The sequence below is a fragment of the Cavia porcellus genome, unplaced genomic scaffold (genome assembly GCF_034190915.1).
Source record: "Cavia porcellus strain 051 isolate PalLab524CR breed Dunkin Hartley unplaced genomic scaffold, mCavPor4.1 scaffold_21, whole genome shotgun sequence".
Taxonomy (NCBI): domain Eukaryota; kingdom Metazoa; phylum Chordata; class Mammalia; order Rodentia; family Caviidae; genus Cavia; species Cavia porcellus.
In genome coordinates, this window is record NW_026947504.1 from 22,718,704 (window position 1) to 22,738,985 (window position 20,282).

General features: G+C 36.5%; 1 pseudogene; it reads right to left on the reverse strand.

Annotated features, from left to right (window-relative positions):
* Positions 1-14,322, reverse strand: part of LOC100716015 (transcriptional regulator QRICH1-like) — a 60,541-nt pseudogene extending 46,219 nt beyond the window's left edge.
* Positions 14,323-20,282: the final 5,960 nt, after the last annotated feature.

Below are 20,282 nucleotides of genomic sequence, written 5' to 3' on the forward strand. Positions count from 1 at the left end.
CTGAATATCTACCCTCTCCTGCAATGTTCAGTCATGTCTGGATGGTGGAATTCTCATTATTATTATTATTATTACCAATTACTTGTAATTTGATTCTTACTCTTGATAAAACTCTTCCTAGGTCGTCATTCAGGCCACCATGAAGGGGCTATGAGTGAACAAGGCTTTTTCTGGGAATAGCTGATGAGAATGCTGATGCAAACCTGGCGGCTCTGGCACAGAAGAGAGGAGGAGCTGAATGCTTGGAGCACAGAGCTGGGCACAGTCTAAGGCCAGTCTTGGTTGACACTCAGTCTTCAGGTGAGGGGAAATTTTGTACAGCTTGCTCTGGGTAAACTCATTTTCAGTATGCCCAGAAGTAATTTTAGAGGCCTGCTAGAGCTTCTAAATTTAGGTTGCCCAGTTTTTGAGCATCCGATGAAGGTACTTCCTAGAACAACTGCTGCACCTCAGATAAGCCCCGGGTTACTTGTACAGTACTAAAAGGGCTTTAGTGTATGAGATTATCATGTTGATTATCTCAGTGTGCATGTGTGTGGTACCACTGTTACAGCCTGGAACTTCAGCACTGGTCTTTACTACTCTGGAGCTTCTGTTCTTCCCTTTTGTTTCCTAAGACAGAGGGGTAAACTTTTCTGTGAATTGCTGTTCTTTCTTCTCTGTTTCTACCACTGCTTATTCTTCCTTTAAGTTTCCTTTTGATTAATCTTAAAGAAGGGGTCACACTCAACGGAAACTACTCCTCTAAGACATTTGTGATTAACCGGCAGGTACAAATCTCTCTTTGAAGTATGTTTTTAATGCTTTATTACATAGGAAAAGCCAAGACACAGCAGGTAAGGGCAACTTCTTTGTGTTTATAGTTCAGATCTGTTAAGGCACAAATGTCATAACTTTCAATATCTGATTTCATGAAATAAATTGTTCTTGCCACCACACATTAAAATACAGAAGAATGCTTCTTCAAACTGAAAAAGATTATTTTTTTCTATTAATACGTCTAATGTAGGTCTCAATTCTTTGAGATTTGGATGTCTGAAGAACTAAGACAAATTAGTAAAAGCAGCCCTTCTCATGAGGAGGAAGTCCATTTTTAGAGATTTAAAAGTTTGAAAAATATGTGGTTCGTTTTGAGTCATGGTGACTCTTAGTGAAATGTAAATTTACTTTACTTTACTTTTTTTTTTTTTGTCTTTTTCCTTTTTATCGGTATTGGTGATCAAACTTACGACTGCCTGCTTGCAAGGCAGGCGCTTATGCCACTGAGCTAAATCCCCAGCCCCATAAATTTACTTTTCTGGTTAGCTTTTTTTTTTTTTTTGGAGTGGGAGACATTAGAAAATAATAGAAGCATTTTTTAAAAGAAGGTTCATTCTTCAGAAGATTTCTTCTTCCTTTGGAAATTCTAAAAAAAATGACTACTTTCTAAAGCATTAGGAACTAACCACGCCTAGGATAGCTTCCTTCCCAATAGCAAGCTTCAAATAATCTAGCAATGTTTTTCAAGAATATAGTCATAGGTAGATCTCTCCATGAAAGAATTTAGACAATATATACTTGCTTCACCCTATATATAGCCAAGAATAACCACGATAAAAATAACACAATTATCCAAAGGTAAACTGTATGAACACCAGCAAATGTGTTATTTTACATAGCCAGTCAGAGGGTAATGGAGTGGCTATGACTGACAGTTATTGCATGATACTGGCAAAATTCATTATCTGTGTGATGTTTCCTATATTGCAGGTAGATTTACTAGGGTTCTGTCCTGCACAGGTCGACGTGTGAAGGCAAATGCAGCAGCAATTGAGAAAGGGGAATGGTGTGGGATGATTGCCCACCTGGAAGTAAGGATATTCTTGTGTTGAGAATCAGTATAGTTAAAAGGATTTAGCAGTCAGATTATTAAGTTAATAGCTGGAGGACTTAATCACCAGCCTTAACATTTCCTCTGCCACATTGATTTAAATGGGAGGAGTGATGAAACAATCATAATTCCTTGAATAAAGTAAGTTGAAATTTCACCATTCCATATTAAGCAGACAATTTGAGACATAGCATCAGGATAAAAATGCTGTAAGGTGATAAGAAGTGGTCTGAGAAGTCGAGGGTAATAGGGCTCTATAGGCCTGCAGATGCCTAATGGCTAACCAAAAGCAAGATGAAGTGTGACCCTTCTGCTCAGTTGTGCATATAGGCATGCTAATTAGTTAAGGGGTAGCTACAAGGTTTATAAGCCTCAAATTTACCTAGTCTTGCTCATCCCCTTCAAGACTGATGACAGCAAGATAAGAGTAACTAAAGTAGTTTTCAGAATTTGCAGGAATATCTAATTGCCAGCTTTTATAATGTCTGGTTCCAGACCTCCTAGACTCTAGAGCAATGCCTGGGAGTTTCCAGCTATTGTCCTAAACTAGTGATGGTGAATCTATGGCATGAACCCTGCTGCAAACTCTGCATCACTGCAAGTTCTAAAAAGTTCGCCATCATTGTAAACCTACAGTCACCTTGGAGTCCAGGAAAAACAGAAACTCTCAGACCACCCGTGATAGAGTCACTTCCCAAGTGGGAGCAATTACCTTGGAATGGGAACTGAGGCTTCCCCTGCAAGCATCCTCATCCCCTCTCATCCCCTCGTGATGAGAACTCAATTTCCCCCTCAAAGGCTGATGGCTTTCCCAGAACATCAGAGAACAGGACCAGAGGATACCTAGCAACCGCTTGCGACTTGACTAGGATTACCTTTGTTTCCTGCCGTGCAAACTCCCAGCTATACAAACCCTGAACCCTGCTTTTGTTCTCCTTTTCTATAAAATTCCAAAGCTTCTTTCAGCTTTTCAAAGATAGATCTTGCACCTCTTTATCTGTGCTTCCCAGCATGGCCAGAATGATTAAAGCTCCTTAGCTGCCTGCCCTGCATCACCACTGGTCGCCATTATCGTGGTAATGGGACAGGTAGCCAAATCTTGTCTTTTGGGACCTTTCAGAGCTGGGACTTTTGTCCTAAATCTCTGATATCAAAGGGTCACATAGAGACCATCTGTAGAGAGCAGATTGCAATTTTATAAAAATTTCCTTTTGGTAGATACAGGCTTTGAAGTTCCAGAGTACTTCTCTAGAAAGCTAAATTTTACTTCAAATTTCTAATCAGTTGGAAGCCTAGGGTCTTGGTATTAAAAGTATTTTATTTGTAGACACTTTAGAAGTAGGTTGGTAGTTGCATCTATGTGGCAAATTAAAATTATGTGTGTAACCTGAAGGGGCCACCGGTTTTGGGCCAGATGACATAATTTCCAGGGCTGGACCTGTCACTTCAAACTCTCTGGACTAGGATATCTAATCTCTACAGGCCTCAGTTATTTTACCTGTAGAATAGCAATATGGGAATGATTTCTACATTTCCCTGGGAAGATAGTGAGAATCCAATATGTTTTACTTCAGAGAATGGTTAACTGCAACCGATAAAAGGGATATTATTTTTCTCCTCTCATCTTCTTTGAGTATTTTTATCCTTTCATCCTTATATTAATAATTTTAATGATTGAAAATTTTATCATTTGATAAAGAGATATCATTGATCTAAGCCATGTGAATTCCTCTTTATGAAATGTACACATTTTAAAATGAGCTATTTTTATTAGGAGTTGTAAAGTCTGTTACTTGAGCTTCTAGAAGTATATAGAACAAAATGTTTCTTTGTTGATTTATTAATATTGTTAAATTTGATTTATATCTTAATAGCTTAACCATAAAAGCATTTAGAGCCTAATTTATGTACACTATGTATGCTAAAATAGGAAAAAGGAGAAATGACATTGCCCCTGTGGTTTGTTCAATAATGAGGAAAACATATATTATATTAGTGTTTCCTTCTCTCCTGCACTTCGTGGCAGATGGAACATATTAAGGAAAATTATCTTTTCCAGGCTGGCTTTTCCCTTGGTGGGGGTGAAAATTTGGGCTAGATGGCCAAGTTACTTAGCAAAACACATCAATAGTTGTTATCAGTGCTGAAAGGAAGTCCCTTGACCCAGCACCTCAGCCTTACTGTTAGAAGTTTGATAGGGCTGAAGGGCTTGGTCCTATTTTCATGTTCACCTGCTGGGATGAGATGAAGATATGTGAGTTCTCTGCAATTTAGAAGAAACAGAAAAGCCATCATTGGAGGTGGAGTAGAGGAGCCCAGAAACATGGAAACTCTTTGAAAACAACAGAGAAAAACAGCCAAGGAGAAATTCACATGGGTGGAGATAGCCAGTGTTTAAGAATGTTGTCATGCAATGGTTTCTTCTGTTACTCTCAAATCTTTAGGAAGAGTCTGTGAAATTCAACAGCATTCTGTTAGTAGTGCTTCAGAGAGAGGGGAAAGGGGGAATTGTGCGTGTGTGTGTGTGTGTGTATGTGGTTTTTTTTTTTTTCCCATTTCACTTTTTAAAAAAATTTAAGAAGAAAAAAAGCAAAACAGAAAAAAGGGTAAAAGTAATACAGAATTTCAAAAAATAAACAGCAAGAAATCAGTAGTTGATAGATTACATATTGTCATCTTAGAAATAGTTGTTCAAGTTACAAAATTAAAGCATACAAAGTGGACATTCAAACAGTGAGACTGCAAACAGTTCTGTTCAATGATCCAACAAAAACCTAGTAATATGGTTATCTATCTTACACACTTTAACACACATGCATTTATATCCTTTAGAGCACTTTCTTTTACTCTCTTTTTTACAATAACAATTACACATTTTGGGTTTTATCACTCCTACAGTTGTTACTTTTTTTTAATTTTGAAGAGAATGAAACCAAATGTGACAAAACAAAACAGAGTCAGTCAAAACAAAAGGATGGACATAGTACATGATGTAAAATTAAATACAAGGTGATCAACAATGCCCTTCGCTATCTTCAAAAGAACTGCCCAATATCATCAGGTATAATAAAATTGAACAAAACAGTGTAGAACAAAAACAATAAAAATAAAACATTGGAGCCATTGCAGGACTTCAAGAGAAGATAGTAGTCAAACCAGAATGGATATCATAGTGAATCCTATTGTTTTCAAAGTAATTGCCTATACCCTCAGACTTGATACTATCAAATAAAACAGAGTAAAATCAGTCAAAACAAGACAGTGAAAGCAATACAGGGCTGCACATTAAGTTGATAGGAAATCAAAAATGGTTACCAAAATGTATCCTGCTATCTTTGGAATAGCTGTCCATGTCATCAAATCTAACAAAAGAAGACAAACTGGAGCAGAATAACAGAATGATGAAAACAATATGGGTTTCACATCATGATACAAGATTAACAATGGCTACTGTATTCCCTTTTTAGACAATTCCTCTCCTTTCCCTTTCCCAGGGTGTATTGTACATTTTGCATCCCACTAACTCCTTTAGTTTTTAGATTAGGTAGGAAGCCCACTATTCATTTAAGTGTTCTGAACCTTTTTACCCCTGAGCATGATGTCAAGTTGTATCCATTTACCTACAAGAGCCTCAAGGTTTTCTTTCTTTATAGATGAGTAGTTTTCCATTGTATAAAAGTATTATGGGTTTCTAGCCAATCTGCAGCTGATGGGCAAGCTACCCCTACTTTTGTCTGGTTCCCTGTCACACAGAGCATTGTTTTCTCATCCTTGACTTTCAGTCTATAAACCGTCTTTCAGGTTAATTGCATTTTTTATACAGAGCATATTGACTGACCCTATCTCCTGGTCCACTCGGCCTGTGTTTCATTTTATTGGTGAATCAAGGCCATCCAGATTAGTGATTACAGCCAAGCTTTTCTGCCTCATTTCTACCATGCTATTTTTCTACTGTTGGTTGTCTATTTTTCCCCTTCATTCCACTGTCTGCTCCATTCCGTGAGCCCTCTCTGCCACTGTTCCTGAAACCATGGTCTTTTCTCTCTCTCTCTAGAATGGCCTTCAGTGTTTTTTATATGGTTGGATTGGTGGTCACAAATTCACCCAGTTCCCCTTTGTCATGGAAGCATCTTGTTTCTCCATTAATTTTGAGGGATAGTTTTGCAATATACATCAATCTGGGTTGGAGGTTATTTTCTTTCAGAACTTGGACTACTTCACTCCAAGATCTTCTTAATTTGATGGTTTGTATCAAGAAGTCTGCTGTGATTCTGATGGGTTTTCCTTTATAGATGATCTGTTTCTTTTCTCTGACAGCTTTTAATATTTTGTTCTTGTGTTGAATTTTTGGGATTATGATTATTATATGTCTGAGTGTAGATCTATTTTGATTATTTTGGTTATATATCTGAATATCATTTCCTTTTCCTATGCTTGGGAAGTTCTCTTTAATTTTTTCTGTAAATAAACTTTGAATTTTATTTGTTTACTTGTTTACTTTGTTTGTTTATTTGTTTCTTTATTCTTAAGTTATAGATCCTCTTGTCATCTTCTACCCTTTTGTATTATTACTTCCTGGTTTCTTGTTATTTTTAAGAGATCTTTCCTTTTGTGATCACAAGTTACAAACTTGTCTTCAAGGTTTGATGGTCTATCTTTAGCTTTTTTCAAGCAGTTTTGACAGCTTTCAATGGAGTTTTTAATTTCCTGGTAATCACTTTGAATCTATTTCATATATTTTAATTTTTAAAAAATATTCTTCATCAAAGTTTCCCTTCTTTTTCTATGCTCCTCTTTTTCTTTCATCTTTGTCTTCTGTAGAGGTGATTAGCAATTTTTTTATTATGTTTCTCATATGAAGGTATGAGAAACCTGTGATACCTATAATAGTATTTCTCTTCTAAGTTCTTTTATAGCTTCATGGAGTTGTTTATTTCAGTTGCTGTTGCTTCAAAAACTGCAAGTGTACAACTCCTGATCTCTTCTGTTTACATCTCCTAGACCATTACTGCTTGGGTTGGAGGCCAGAGACTGCCTTTTGCTTCTTCCTCTTGTCATGTTCTTGGTTTCTTCTGGACAAGTGGGTAGCAGGGTCCCAGCACTTCCTGTATTGGTTATCATTACTCTGAAGTGTGTTGGCTGGGTATTTCTGTTGTTTGCTGCTTTCCCCAGTCTGCTGGTGGCTACCATGATGTAAGCCATGGTGAGGCAGGCTGGCCCCTCCCTTCTGAGTTGGTTAACCATAGGGAGTCTTCACCATAATGTGTGCTGGGTGGGGTTGGTTAGGGATAGCTTTAGGGAAACCTTGGCAGTGGCTATTGGATCATGCATGGGGCAAGACTCAGTCCATACAATTTCTACCAGGTGCTCCAAGCTAGGAGTGACTGAACGAAGCTGGTTCTAGTTCTGTCTCCAGGCTGATTCTCTTGACTTCTTTGCTGTCACATTTCTCGAATGACTGAGCCTCTGGCTCTCACTCATGCAGGTGGACTCACTTGTTCCCACCCCAGGCACAGACAGAGACACAGATGACCAAGTCCCTGCTCTAGAAGCGGTACACTCAGGAAAAAACAAAAAACCAAACCAAACCAAACCAAACCAAACCAAACCAAACCAAACCAAACCAAACCAAAAACAATGCAAGATTATTTTAATGAAGTCTGGAGTTATATTAAAATACCTTTGATTTCCACTTCCTTCCTCTACTTTGTAGGAAGGTACAATGATGTAGTCTGAATTATTAGAGGTAGAATGTGATTATACCTCACAATATGTATTCTGATCCAAATTCCAATCAGTGATAAAAATCAAGCAATTAAAATATAGAGGTTTCAGGAATGAGGTATGAATTTGGCAGATTTGTGGAAGTGTGGGGATTTGTTCTAAGATTCACTAACAGTTTTATTTCTAAGTGTTTGATTTAATCTATGTAATTCAGAGTCAGAGAAATTGGAATATATAATTTCCTTCCAGAGGGAAGTGAGGGGTCAGCTCATATAATTATTCTTATTTAGAAATGTTACTAATTTAGTATGGCTAGCACACTAATAAATTATTTTAAAAAGATTCTTATTAAATTGAGATATACCTCTGAAATTATTATATTTTCTATTTGATATATGCTATTAATTGAATGTCTGTCTCCAAAACTCCTATGTTGAAACCTTAGACTTCAAGGTGATGATTCTAGATGGTGGAGACTTTCAAGATGTTGCTGGGTCATGGTGGCAGGGCCCTTCTGAGGGAGATTAGTGCCCTTATAAAAAGGGCCTTGGAGAGTTGTCTGGCCTTACTGTATGAGTACATAGTAAGGGAGAAGCATATGTGAACCAGGAAATGGTTCTTCACTAGACGCTGAGCTGGCCAGTATCTTGATTTTGGACTTTCCATCTCCAGAGCTGTGAGAAATAAACTCTGCTCTTTGTGAACCATCTTATGATATTTTGTATGGCTAACTGATGGATTAAGACAATGTAATAGTATATTTCAAATGTAATAACAATTCTTAGATGTTATAATCTATTTATTTATTTATTTTTTTGAGACAGAGTCTCACCATGTAGTTCAGACCAGCTGTTATGGTTGATACGTTGTGTCAACTTGAGCAGTTTACAAGTTTAACTGAGAGACTCAGCAGGAAGCCACAGTTCTTACCCTTTAAATATGCTCATCCTGAGCAAAGGAGGGCAGGGAGATTTTGTGAGCACTACACCCACCCCAAAGGGAGAAGAGGGGTGGTCTTGGTACCATATTCGCCAGGAGAAGAGGCTTGTTTTGCTCCCTTTTGCTCTGGCTGCTGCCCTGGTGCCATGCCACCCTGCCTTTGAGCCAGCTGATTATGGACTGAAACCTCCAAAAACTGCAAGATAAACAAACCTTTCCTTTCTTAATTTTGAGCATCACATATTTTGTCTTAATGAGTGAAAAGTAACCAGTCCCAGCCTTGAATTCACTATGTAGCTCAGGCTGGCCTCAAGCTTATTGTGATTCTCCCAAGTGCTGGGATTAAAGGCATGCACCCCAACACCCAACTATAACCGTTAGTAATTCTCACTTATTTCACATTCTTTTGATTTTCACCCATACTTTCAGTTTTTCTCTTTTTTGAAGTTCTTTACTGGAACATTTACATTCTATGATTCCCATCCTTGGTAATTTTTTTTAATGTATTTGTATTACAAAAACTTCTTTATTATCAAAACAATATATCAAAAACAATAGAAATCAGTAAAAAAGAATTAATAGAAATCAGTAAAAAAGAATTAACTCTCAAAAAAAAAAAAAGAATTGACTGTCCTGTAAAACTAGTTGTAAGAGACAATATAGAAACCATTGTTCATTTTTCTGTTAGTTGGTTCTAAATACTCTACAATGCTTTCATCCACTTGAAGGGTGTTACACTGTCTTGATATGTTTGATGCTATAGCGTATGAAGTTATATTCAAATATTTCAAGGAAAAAGACACTATGGTAGCTACTATTAAGTCGGGTTATTTGGTGGTGAAGCACTAGGTTGCTGAAACTGTCATGCTTTGACCTGTATTGTTATGTTGTTAAGCCCTCTTTTATCTCAACCTTTCCCTTATTCATTAAAAAATTATTTAATTTTTTTTATTTTTCTTTTTTAAACTAAGGAGAAAAAATAAAAAAAAACTAGCAGGATATATTATAGTAAATTTTTGATTTCCTATTAACTTGATTTGAAGTCCTGTAACACTCCCACTATCTTGTTTTGACTGATTAGACTCTGTTCCGCTCTGTATGATAGTATTAAGTATCAGAGTATAGGCAACTACTTTGAAGGCAATAAGATTCACATTGATGCCCATTCTGGTTTGACTATTATCCTCTTTTGAAGTTTTGTAAGGTTTACAATGTTTAGGTTTTATTGGTCTTATTCTCTACTGTTTAGTTCAACTTTATAATACCTAATGAGATAGACAATTCTTCTTAAGGAAGCAAGAAGCATTATGGTAACCATTGTTGATAACCTTGTACTCTGTTTTTACATCATGTGCTATGTCTATCCTTGGTTTTGACTGACAGCTTTGTTTTATCATGTTTGATTTTATTCTCTTACAAAAAAAGTAATAAGATCTATGGGAGCAATAAAACCCAAAATGTGTAAATTTTGTTGTAATAAAGAGAGGGAAAAAAAAGTGCTCTAAAGGTTACAACAGCAAGTGTGTTTAGGTGTGTTAAATAGATGACCATATTAATATTTTTGTTTGGATCATTGAACACAACTGTTTGCAGTCTCATTGTTTGAATGTCCACTTTGTATGCTTTGATCCTGTGACCTGAATAACCGTTTCAAAAATGATAGTGTGTAATCCATTAACTGGTGATATCTTACTGGTTTTTTTTTGTAGTTCTGTATTACTTGTACCCTTACACTATTTTGTTTTTTTCTGTTTTTTTTTCTCTTTTTCCTTTTAAATAAAAAAAAAGAAATAAACACTGTAAATGCCTCTGACTATTCCATTCCAGAACTTTTTCAGTGTACATATAATATTTCAGAAATACAATGTTGATTTTTTTGAACTTTTTAATGTCAAAAACTTAGTGGATTCTTTCCACATTCATAATCTGTATTCCAGAGCATGTGTTCTTAATTATGGACACTTGAGTCAGACTGGTTCAAATCCTAGTCTTGACTTGTGTGACACTAAGAAGTTACCTCATTTAACTAAGCTGCAGTTACTTAATTCATGAAGTAGATTTAATATTAAGTAACCGCTTTATAGCTTTGTTGTGATTTGTAAATGAAATAGTACTTGTATTATATCCCACATATAGAAAACATGAAATAAATGTTAACGTAATTTCCCTGTCACCAAATTGACTATATTTTGGCTTGTTTTGCAGGTCATATTAGAATTTGATGATTAGGATTGAGGATAGGAGACTGAGGACAGGAGGATTGAGGATGGGAGATATTAAGAGTGAGGGAAAGAAGATAGGAGAGATTTAATCTTCTTTCATTGCCTTGAGAGACCATCTTAACAATCTGTTTGGTGATCTGTTGCTCACAGATTCTGACTCTCCCGTGCACTGGTGTAAGGCTTGCACTCTGATCCTGTTTGTGGCTGAGTGTGACCTTCGGTGTTTGCTGTTGCTTCAGACTCTACTTCTTGCATTCTGGAGACAAACAAACTTTTGCAGTTGGCAGCTGTGGAAATTAAATTTTGACTGAATGGGGCAATTAATGATTAACAAAATAACTACATGCTTGAGTTCATCTGAACAGCTAAGCTCCTACTGGGTATCTGGAGTTGCAAAAGCCACCACAAATTTAATCATGTCTGGTTCAAAGCAATGTTTATTGCAAACCTGGTCCTGCAATTGAGTCTCGGTCCCGTGGCATTTCATCACAGCAAGGAGAGGCTTGATTATAGCAGAAAGAACAATTCGAGAATTTGATCAGTTTTGGATAGTAAAACTAGTTCAGTTTTTGATTATGCCAGAATGACTAAATTATCTTTTTAAAGTAAGGATTATTTTGTATTAATATTTTGTTTCATCTTTTGGCTCACATTTTTAACCTCATGGTGATTCAAGAATGGAAATTGTTTAAGACATAGGAAATAATAATTTCTGTCTTAACTGAATCTGCCAATGCATTATGCTCTGAATAAAGACACGTAATTGTTTTTTAAAAATGTTTGACTATATTAGGACATGTAGCTCAGTGTGATGGCCCTATGTTCAATCACAGAGGATTAAGGAAATAAAACAAGGGAGTTTCTAAAGCCTAAGATTTCTAAACCCCAGAACCTTGTGCACTTTTTTAAATAGTGTGATTGATTGGGATAGAAGTTTCCTTGTTAGAACATTAATTTGCAATCCACCATGCTCCTGGATCATGTTCTTCATGATCCAGATTTTTAAGGCCTTTTGTAATGCTGCAAATACTGGTTCTAAAGAAGAATAAAGTCTGGTGTGTTTCTCTATTGATGTAGGGAAAAAACTTTTGACAATGTCATCTCAGCACCTCACCTTGTTTAAAATAATAAAGATCTGTCCATTAAAAAGTTATTTTAAAATAATGAAAAATTCTGAATGATAAAAAGTGTGAATTAGAAGAAAAATACTCACTGTAAAAAGAAACCTCAAAGCACAAAAAGATTTGTCAAGTTCACAAATCTGATCAATATCAGGCCTCATGCTAGAGTGATTCATACTTTAGGAGTAAAAACCTTTGTTTTTAAAGAAAAAAATATGATAAAAACAGTGATACAGAATTTCAGAAGAGAACAAGGAATTAACAATGGTTAATGTATTTCATATTATCGTCCTCAAAGTAGGTGCTCAGATTACAAGATATAGGCATGCCGAATTTATCAAACAATATAAGAACAGAACTAAAAGAAATCAGTAGTATAACCATCTTAGCTACCATTTGTGTGTATACATATATATATTTTTCTTTTCCCTTCCTTCTTTTCTCCTCTGACCCATCCCTCTTGTTTTTTCTCTTTTGAGCAGTTTCTTTTTCCTTTTACAATATCTATTGTACATTTTGGATCTTATTTACTTTTTCAGTTTTTTACATTAGGGATATAATACAATGTTTATACATGTGAGTGGTTTATTTCACTTGTATGTTCTCTAGTTCTATCCATTTACCTATAGAAGCCTTGAGTTTATTCATCTTTGTATAGTACTCCAATTTGAGTAGTACTCCACTATATAAAAATACCACATCTTTTTTATTCATTCCTCAGTTAATGAGCATTTGAGTTGCTTTCAAGATTTAGCTATTACTAATTGTGCTGCTATAAACATGGGTGCACAATATCACTGTGGTATGACACTTTTTATTTTTTGAAAGATACCCAGAAGGGGGATAGCTGGGTCAAATGGGGTGTCCAAGGCTAGTTTTGTGAGGAATCGCTACACTGATTTCCAGAATGGTTGTATCAGACTACACTCCCATCAACAGTTGAGAAGAGTTCCTTTTCCCCCACAGCCCTGCCAGGATTTGTTATTTGTTGATTTCTTGATAATTCTTTCTGGAGTGAGATGGAATCTCAGTTTTGTTTTAATTTGTATCTCTCAAAGGACAAGTGATGTTGAATATTTTTTCATATATTTATTTGCCATTATATTTCTTCATCAGAGAGGTGTACATTCGTCACAGATGCCCATTTTTGGATTGAATCTTTGAATTTAGGAGGTATGACTCTTCAGTTCTTTATGTTGTAGGTAGAATTTCTTTGTCTGAGTGACAGTTGACTAAAATTTTTTTCCCAGTCTGTGGGTTTTCTTTTCACTCTGTTGGTGATTTTTTTTTTTTTTGCTGTGCAAAAGTTTTAATAAGATGAGATTTCAAGTTGTTAATTTTTTGAAGTACTTCCTGTGCAGTTCAATGTTTGGTCATGAACTTTCTGCCTACCCTTATGTCTTCCAGATTTTTACCTACCTTCTTTTCTTATATACTTAGCATTTCTGTTTTAGTATTTAGATATTTGTTCCATTTTGACTTTAGTTTAATGCGTGGTGATAGACATCGGTCTCATTTTAGTCTCTGGCAAGTGGAAAGTCATTTTTCCTGCACCATTATTAAAAATGTTTTCTTCCAGTGAACATGTTCGGCCCCTTTGTCACAGGTAAGGCAACCGTTGTGTTTGCATCTCCTTACCTGTCCCATTGGTCCTCAGGTCGGCTCCCCATCCCCCTGCAGTATCATGCTGATTTTATCACAGTAGCTTTGTAGTTTAATTTCAAGTCAGGAATTTTAATACCTCTGCCTTTGTTGCCCAGAGTTGCCTTTGCTATTCTAGATCTCTTCTGTTTCCAAATGATTTTAAAAATGTTTTCTCTAGATCTGTGAGATATGCTGATGATATTTTGATCAGAATTGCATTAAGCCTGTATAATGGTTTTGGGAGTATGCTATTTTCACAGTTTTGATTCTTCTTTTCCATGGGCAAGTGAAAATTTTCATTTTCTGATATCATCTTTGATTTCTTTTTTCAGAGTTCTGTAATTTTAATTTATAGCTTTCTTATTTCCTTTATTAGATTGATTCCTGAGTATTTCATATTTTTGGATACTATTGTGAAGGGTGTGGTTTCCCTAATTTCTCTCTAAGTGCGTTTGTTGTTTGTGTACAAGAATGTTATTGATTTTTGAGTGTTGATATTGTGTGCAGCTATGCTACTAAATTTAGTTATTAATTCTAGAAGTCTTTTGGTGGAACTTTTGGGGTCTTCTATGTAGAATATCATGTCATCTTCCAATAATAATAAATTAATATCTGCCTTTTATATTCCTATTTCTTTTGTTGCTTTCTCTTGTCTAATTGCTCAGGATAATGTTTCCACAATTATACCGAATAGAAATGATGATGGTGAACATCCTTGTCTTGTTCCTGATTTTAGAGTGAGATTGGGAGATGATGGCTGGCTGGTTCTCTCCTTGGATTGCTCACCACTCACTTCAGCCATGGCTGCTTACCAGGGAGGTGAGCAGGTTCCTTTGTTGCCCAGCACCCTAAGTTCCAACATGGAATGGATCTCGGGAGATGCTGGCCAGCTAGTTCTTTCCCTGGATCGCCTGCTGCTCACTCGAGCCATGGCTGCTTACCAGGGAGGTGAGTGGGTTCCTTGAATGAATGTTCTAAAATAAATCCTGAACTTTTCATGACACAAGTATAATATAATTTAAATATATCATGTGTTTGTGTGTAGAGATTTTCAGGTATTGGTTCTTCAAATATAAATTTTAAAAACAGATCACAATCTAAAAAACTTTAAATTATAATGAACACATATTAATTGTAAAAATTAATGAGACTCTGAGTTATTTCTATGTATGCTAAATTTAACCCTAACCTTAACCCTAACCCTAACCCAGAGTACTGGGATTGAAGGTGCGGACCACCACGTCTGACCAGACCCCAGTGGTAGTTAAGCTTAATTATAAACATGCTTGGTTTGGGAACCACCTGGAAGATAAGTATAGCATACTTCTGAGTTTAATCTCGAAAGTATAATCTTGGGTATCAGATCTGATCTCCAGCATCTTCCTTTCCGGAACTGTTTCCCTGCTCTGGTCTGGTTTCTGGTCTCTGTGAGCTAAGCATCTCTGCTGCACCATACCCTACTGCCATGATGTTTCTGCCTGGAACCTACTGACTATGGACTGAATCTTCTGAAACGATGAGCAAAATTAAACTTCTCTTTTACACTGGGTTTTATGTCCCAGTACAGGAAAGCTAATTAATGTAATGAATTCCTCCCTGGGATGGGGTCGTTGCTGTAACTACACCTGGCTGCCATAAACTAAGCAGCTTCTGCTATGATATGTTTGCCTGGAGCCAGTCAGCCATAAATTGAATCCTTGAAACTGTGAATAAAAATAAATCTTTCCTCCTTTAAGTTGTGAGGTGTTTTATTCTAGCAATGAAACTGTGTCCTAGCAGTGGAAAATCTCACTAATATAGAAAATTGGCACTGAGTGTAGAGCTATTGCTGGATTGTACCTGATCATAGGTTCAGAAGCTTTTGGAGCTGATTGGTGTGAGTTTAGAAAGGTTTGAAGAAGCAGGTTAAGGAACCTTAGAATGCTGTAAATAGAACCACATGGGTAATTCTGATCAGAGTTCAGAAGCCCAGAATGCTGATAGAAATGTGGACACTGAAGGTCAGAGACTCTGGAGGTTTCAGTGAGACTCAAGGACCTCTTAAGAATTGGACTAGAAGCCAAGTATGTTACATCCTGGCCAAAAACTTGGCTACAATTCATCAATGTCCTGCAACTTTGTAGGAGACTGAGATTAAGGGAGGTGAACAAGTTGAGTTAGCTGATGAAATCTCAAGGCAACAACATTCTGGCTGTGGGAATGTGCATATGATGGTTACTTTAAGCTAGATTTTCAGGGAGAACTGGGGGCAAAAAGCAGAGCAGAAGAACTTGGAAAGCTCAAATTTTTACTCAAAAGAATCCACATGTAAAGTTGAGGCCAAAGTAGGTATATATTTGCTGAGGAGATCAATGTCATGGAAAAGGGACAAAGAAAGATGACTTAAGGGTATTTCAGAAATTAACAAGACTACACCAACCACTGGATGAAGTATGTAGAAATATAAGCTTTTCATTTGAGATGAGAATCCCGAGAACCCCTACTTGAGAATGGCTTCCCAAGGAATTATTTAATTAATTTCACTATGCTCAGTGATTTGAGAAGTTAGATGCTGCTGCATCCACGGGCCAAAGATACCTGGCTACTACTCCCACTGCCAACAGACCCTACCATCATCCACATTGAGGTTGTTTTTACTGCCATACAGAATGCAAGGGTTATGGGGTTAAGAAGGCTTCCATCCATATTTAGAAAGACATTATTGGAGGGCAAATGAGGAAACTCTGAGAAGATAATAGATGAAGTTTTGTGAATGAAGTCAAATGTGCAGTGGAGAACCCAGGAATTTAGAGCTTCCAGGAATGTAGAACATATGCCAAGGAAAGCTACAGACTTATGCCATACATACAAACATATGCCAAGGAAAGCTACAGGTAAGCAGAACCAACTCAAAAGGCCATGCGACTGCAACCAGCCATAAACAACCATAGTTGTGAGTTTACCTAAATCCTATGGAATTCGCATTTCAGCACCACATGCTGCAGCTGCTGGGCGTGGAGCTACAGGAATCAATGTTTGTTTTACTGGGTTTTAGTTGAATTGGTCCATTTCTTTTCTATTCCTGTATTCCTCCATTTTGGAATAGGTATGTTTAACTTATGCCACTGTATTTTGGGTTAAGCAGTTTTCTTTTGATTTTTACAGCAGTTCATAGCTAAGAGTTTTCCTTTAATCTTGAATACTTAAATTTTTGTTTTCACAAAATGTTGGAACTGTTGAGATTTTAAGGAAGGAATTACTGCTTTTTTGGCTGTATATTCTAGCTGTATTAGCTTAAATTATTAACTTACTATGGAATCTATTTGGATAATAAGTATGTTTTTATGGAGAAGAATTGGAGTGTCAAATTGACAAGGGTTGGGTGTGGTGGTTGTTCATCAACTTAATTGGCTTGAGAGCTACCTGGGGACCATTAATGATTACTTTGAATGATGTGAGATGTTTTAGTCAAACACATTGCACACTTTTACTTTTGTGGAACAGGTAAAACAAATTGAGGAAGAAAGACCTGGTCAGTAGTGTACTACCTGCTGTTCTGGGTTCTTTATAAAAACAAAATAAAACAAAACAAAAGAGAGAAATGATGCAGAAGTTCAAAAAATAGTTCAAAAAACTGACACCTTTATCAGTAGATTCAAGCGACTTCACTACTGCCCATTTCCATTGTGATAAAGGGATATTGCCTATGGGAACTCGAGTATCTAGCAGGCTGTTTCTTAATTAGGGAAGATCTGCCTGCTGAGGTTTTGTGTTACTTTAAAATTAATTAAAACCTCAATCTATAGCACCAAACCTTCAATTAGCACAAGTTGAACTTTCAAAAGTATTTTATTTGATGGCTTATGTTGTTTTTGAGTTAAGATAATAATAATACTGCATGTGAACTAGAAGGATTATGGCAGGTAGCAGCCAGAGCACATAGAGGGAAAAATAAAGATTTCAAGAATCATCTTATTTTATACCAGATTAATAAATACAAACCAGTAATTATTAACTCGAGGGGCAATTTTATTTTACTGAGGAGCCTGAAATATGTTTCCTGGGGACTAATTTTTAGACCTGCAATTTTTAGTAGGTATGCCTTGTTTTAGGCATCAGATGTATTTCTAGAGAATTGTGGCTAATTCACAGTTCTGTAAATTGACTTATTTTAAACACAGCAGGGAGTTTACTCTTTAAAGGAAACCTATGAAACATCTTTTTATAAAGTGAAGAAAATTTTCAAAAACAAATAGTTTTAGAAATTTTCCTTCAGCGGAAGGGAATGGGGTGCAATTCTGCTGAGAAACATATCGTATATATTTAGGATTTGATAATGAGTAAGAGTCTTTGAAAACAAAGAGCAGGTTCCCTTCAAGTTTTTTGTTCTGTAAATATGTTAGTAGGAAAACTAACCTGTACCTAGATTTCTTATTTCTTGAAGGCTCTATAATGTAAACAATCTCTGGTTCCATTTTCATTGGGTATCATGATTTAAGAATTCTAAAGAGAAAGTTTCCAAAGAATGGTGGAGGTATCTGTATTTTCAAAGATATGGACTTTTCTTTTTTTTGTGTTTAGTTGCTCAGGGTACATAATGATATCTTTGTGGGAAGAGGCAGACTCCATCTTCTTGATTACTTATTTGCAGGGAACTGATGTAATAGCACTGCTGCAATGTTATTCTGATGTTGTGTATTGTGTGGCTGGGGCTTCCAAGGTGACACTTTACAGACATTACCTTGCAGAATGACTGTGATTTTTTTTTCTCATTTTTAATATTGACTTCTAGATCTACTTGACATGGAATTTATTGAAGAAAGAGGAACTTTTTCCAATTGCTCGTCTGCCTCAGAATCATAGATCTCTAAGAGAGTTCTCGTTGTTTGGGTTTGGCAAGATAGACACTTACGTTTGATGCAGAATAAACATGAAATAAATGTAACCCTTATTCAGCCTGCATAATAAATGTGTTTTTACATGCTTTCAGCTACAGTGAATTATAATAACAACCTGTAATGATGAAAATGTCAAGAGTATTTTTTGTCTCTTGAGATGATTGTTTACTAAGAGTATAGGATTTATTTTAATGCTGTTGACCGGAAGAGAAAGAAACTCTGCCTTTTAAGGATGTTTGTTTCTTGTGCATTTTGTTTGAGATCAGTTCCCCCAAAAGTTGATATAAAGAAAATGTATAAACAGTATATAGGGTCTGAAATGGCCTTCTTTTGATTTTGCAGAGGACATACACAGTTTTGTTTTCTTTGTTCATAGAAGCACTATCACATGGATTTTCTTTTTTTTTTTTTATGGATTTTGTTTTCTATAAGCAAGTTTGTCGTTCAGAGAGAACAAATGAAATATCCCACACACACATCTGTTAGAATATAAACAAACATTAATTTTTTTCTCCATCTTGTCCACTGAAGCATGTTTCCAGGGTAGTCCCGGACACCCAATGCTTGAAGGCCAATATTTGGGAGACTAGAGTTGGTAGGAAGAAATCACATTTATTTATTGGCTGGACCAAAGAAGGTGGGGAGCTGATCATCCCCAAAGTTTCATCTTGGAGGGCTCAGGGGTGCAAAGAGCTTTCATAAAGAAGGAAAGGAAAAGAAGGGAGGAAAGGCTACATGCTAAGTAGGGCCTCTGTCATCAGAGTGTGTGTGTGTCTCTTTTTTTTTTGTCTCTGGCTGGAACATTACAACTGACATTGACCCCCTGGGGATCCTTCCTTTAGTTCTTGAAGCAGATTACTTTTCTGTAGGTTAATCTTGACATTAATTTATACCCTATGTGTTAGTTGATGATGCATAGAACTAAAGAGTACATTAAGTATTATACATAGAGCTGACATTTTAAAGTTCACTAGATGTTCTGGCTTCCGAAAGTCTGAAGAAAAATTATCTATCAGTTAATACATCAACTTCGTGGTGCTTCTCTTTAGAATTTAGGACACTAGGTAAATGAGATGGGGCATGTGTTAGCTTTCCCCTGTTGCAGCACAACACTTGAGAACAGAAATATATAGGAGGAAAGGTTTATTTTGGTTCACAATTTCAGAGCTTTTAGTCCATGGTCAGCTGGTTCTGTTGTTTCTGGTGGACAGGGTGAGACAGAACACTGTGGTGGAAAAGTATAGTGGAGGAAAGCTTCATACATCATGGCAGTAAGGAAGCAGAAAGGAGCCAGAGTAGAGAGATGAATAGAGATAGAGATATATGGGGGGGGAGAGAGAGAGAGAGAGAGAGAGAGAGAGAGAGAGAGAGAGAGAGTCAGAGACAGCCAGATAGACACAATCAGCTAGCTAGAGAGGAAAGGACTGGGAAGCATATATAATCCCTGAGGTCATTCCCCCGCAATCCCCTACCCTTCAGCAAGGACCTATCTCCTGTTTCCATCACTTCCCAATAATGACATCAAATTATGTTCTTGACTAATCAAGTTAGTGCAATGATAACTCTCATCACATTGTCACATCCCCAAACACTCCTTAGCTAGTGACTAAATCTTTAGCACATAAGTTTTGGGGGTACATTTCACATCCAAACCATAATAGGATGCAAACCTTGCAAAAGGACTCAGGAAAATAACCTTGTAGAGGAGTGAAGAGAGGAGAGGTAAAAATAAATCTGCCAGGGACAGCTTCTAAAGGAGCTTTCCTTTAATAGACATGCATCTTTCTTGGACACAACACAATAAAACACTTGGTTGGAGATTATAGGGCATCTTAGTTGACTCTTAGCTTGGACATGAATGACTTTCCTGATGGAGAAATCAAGG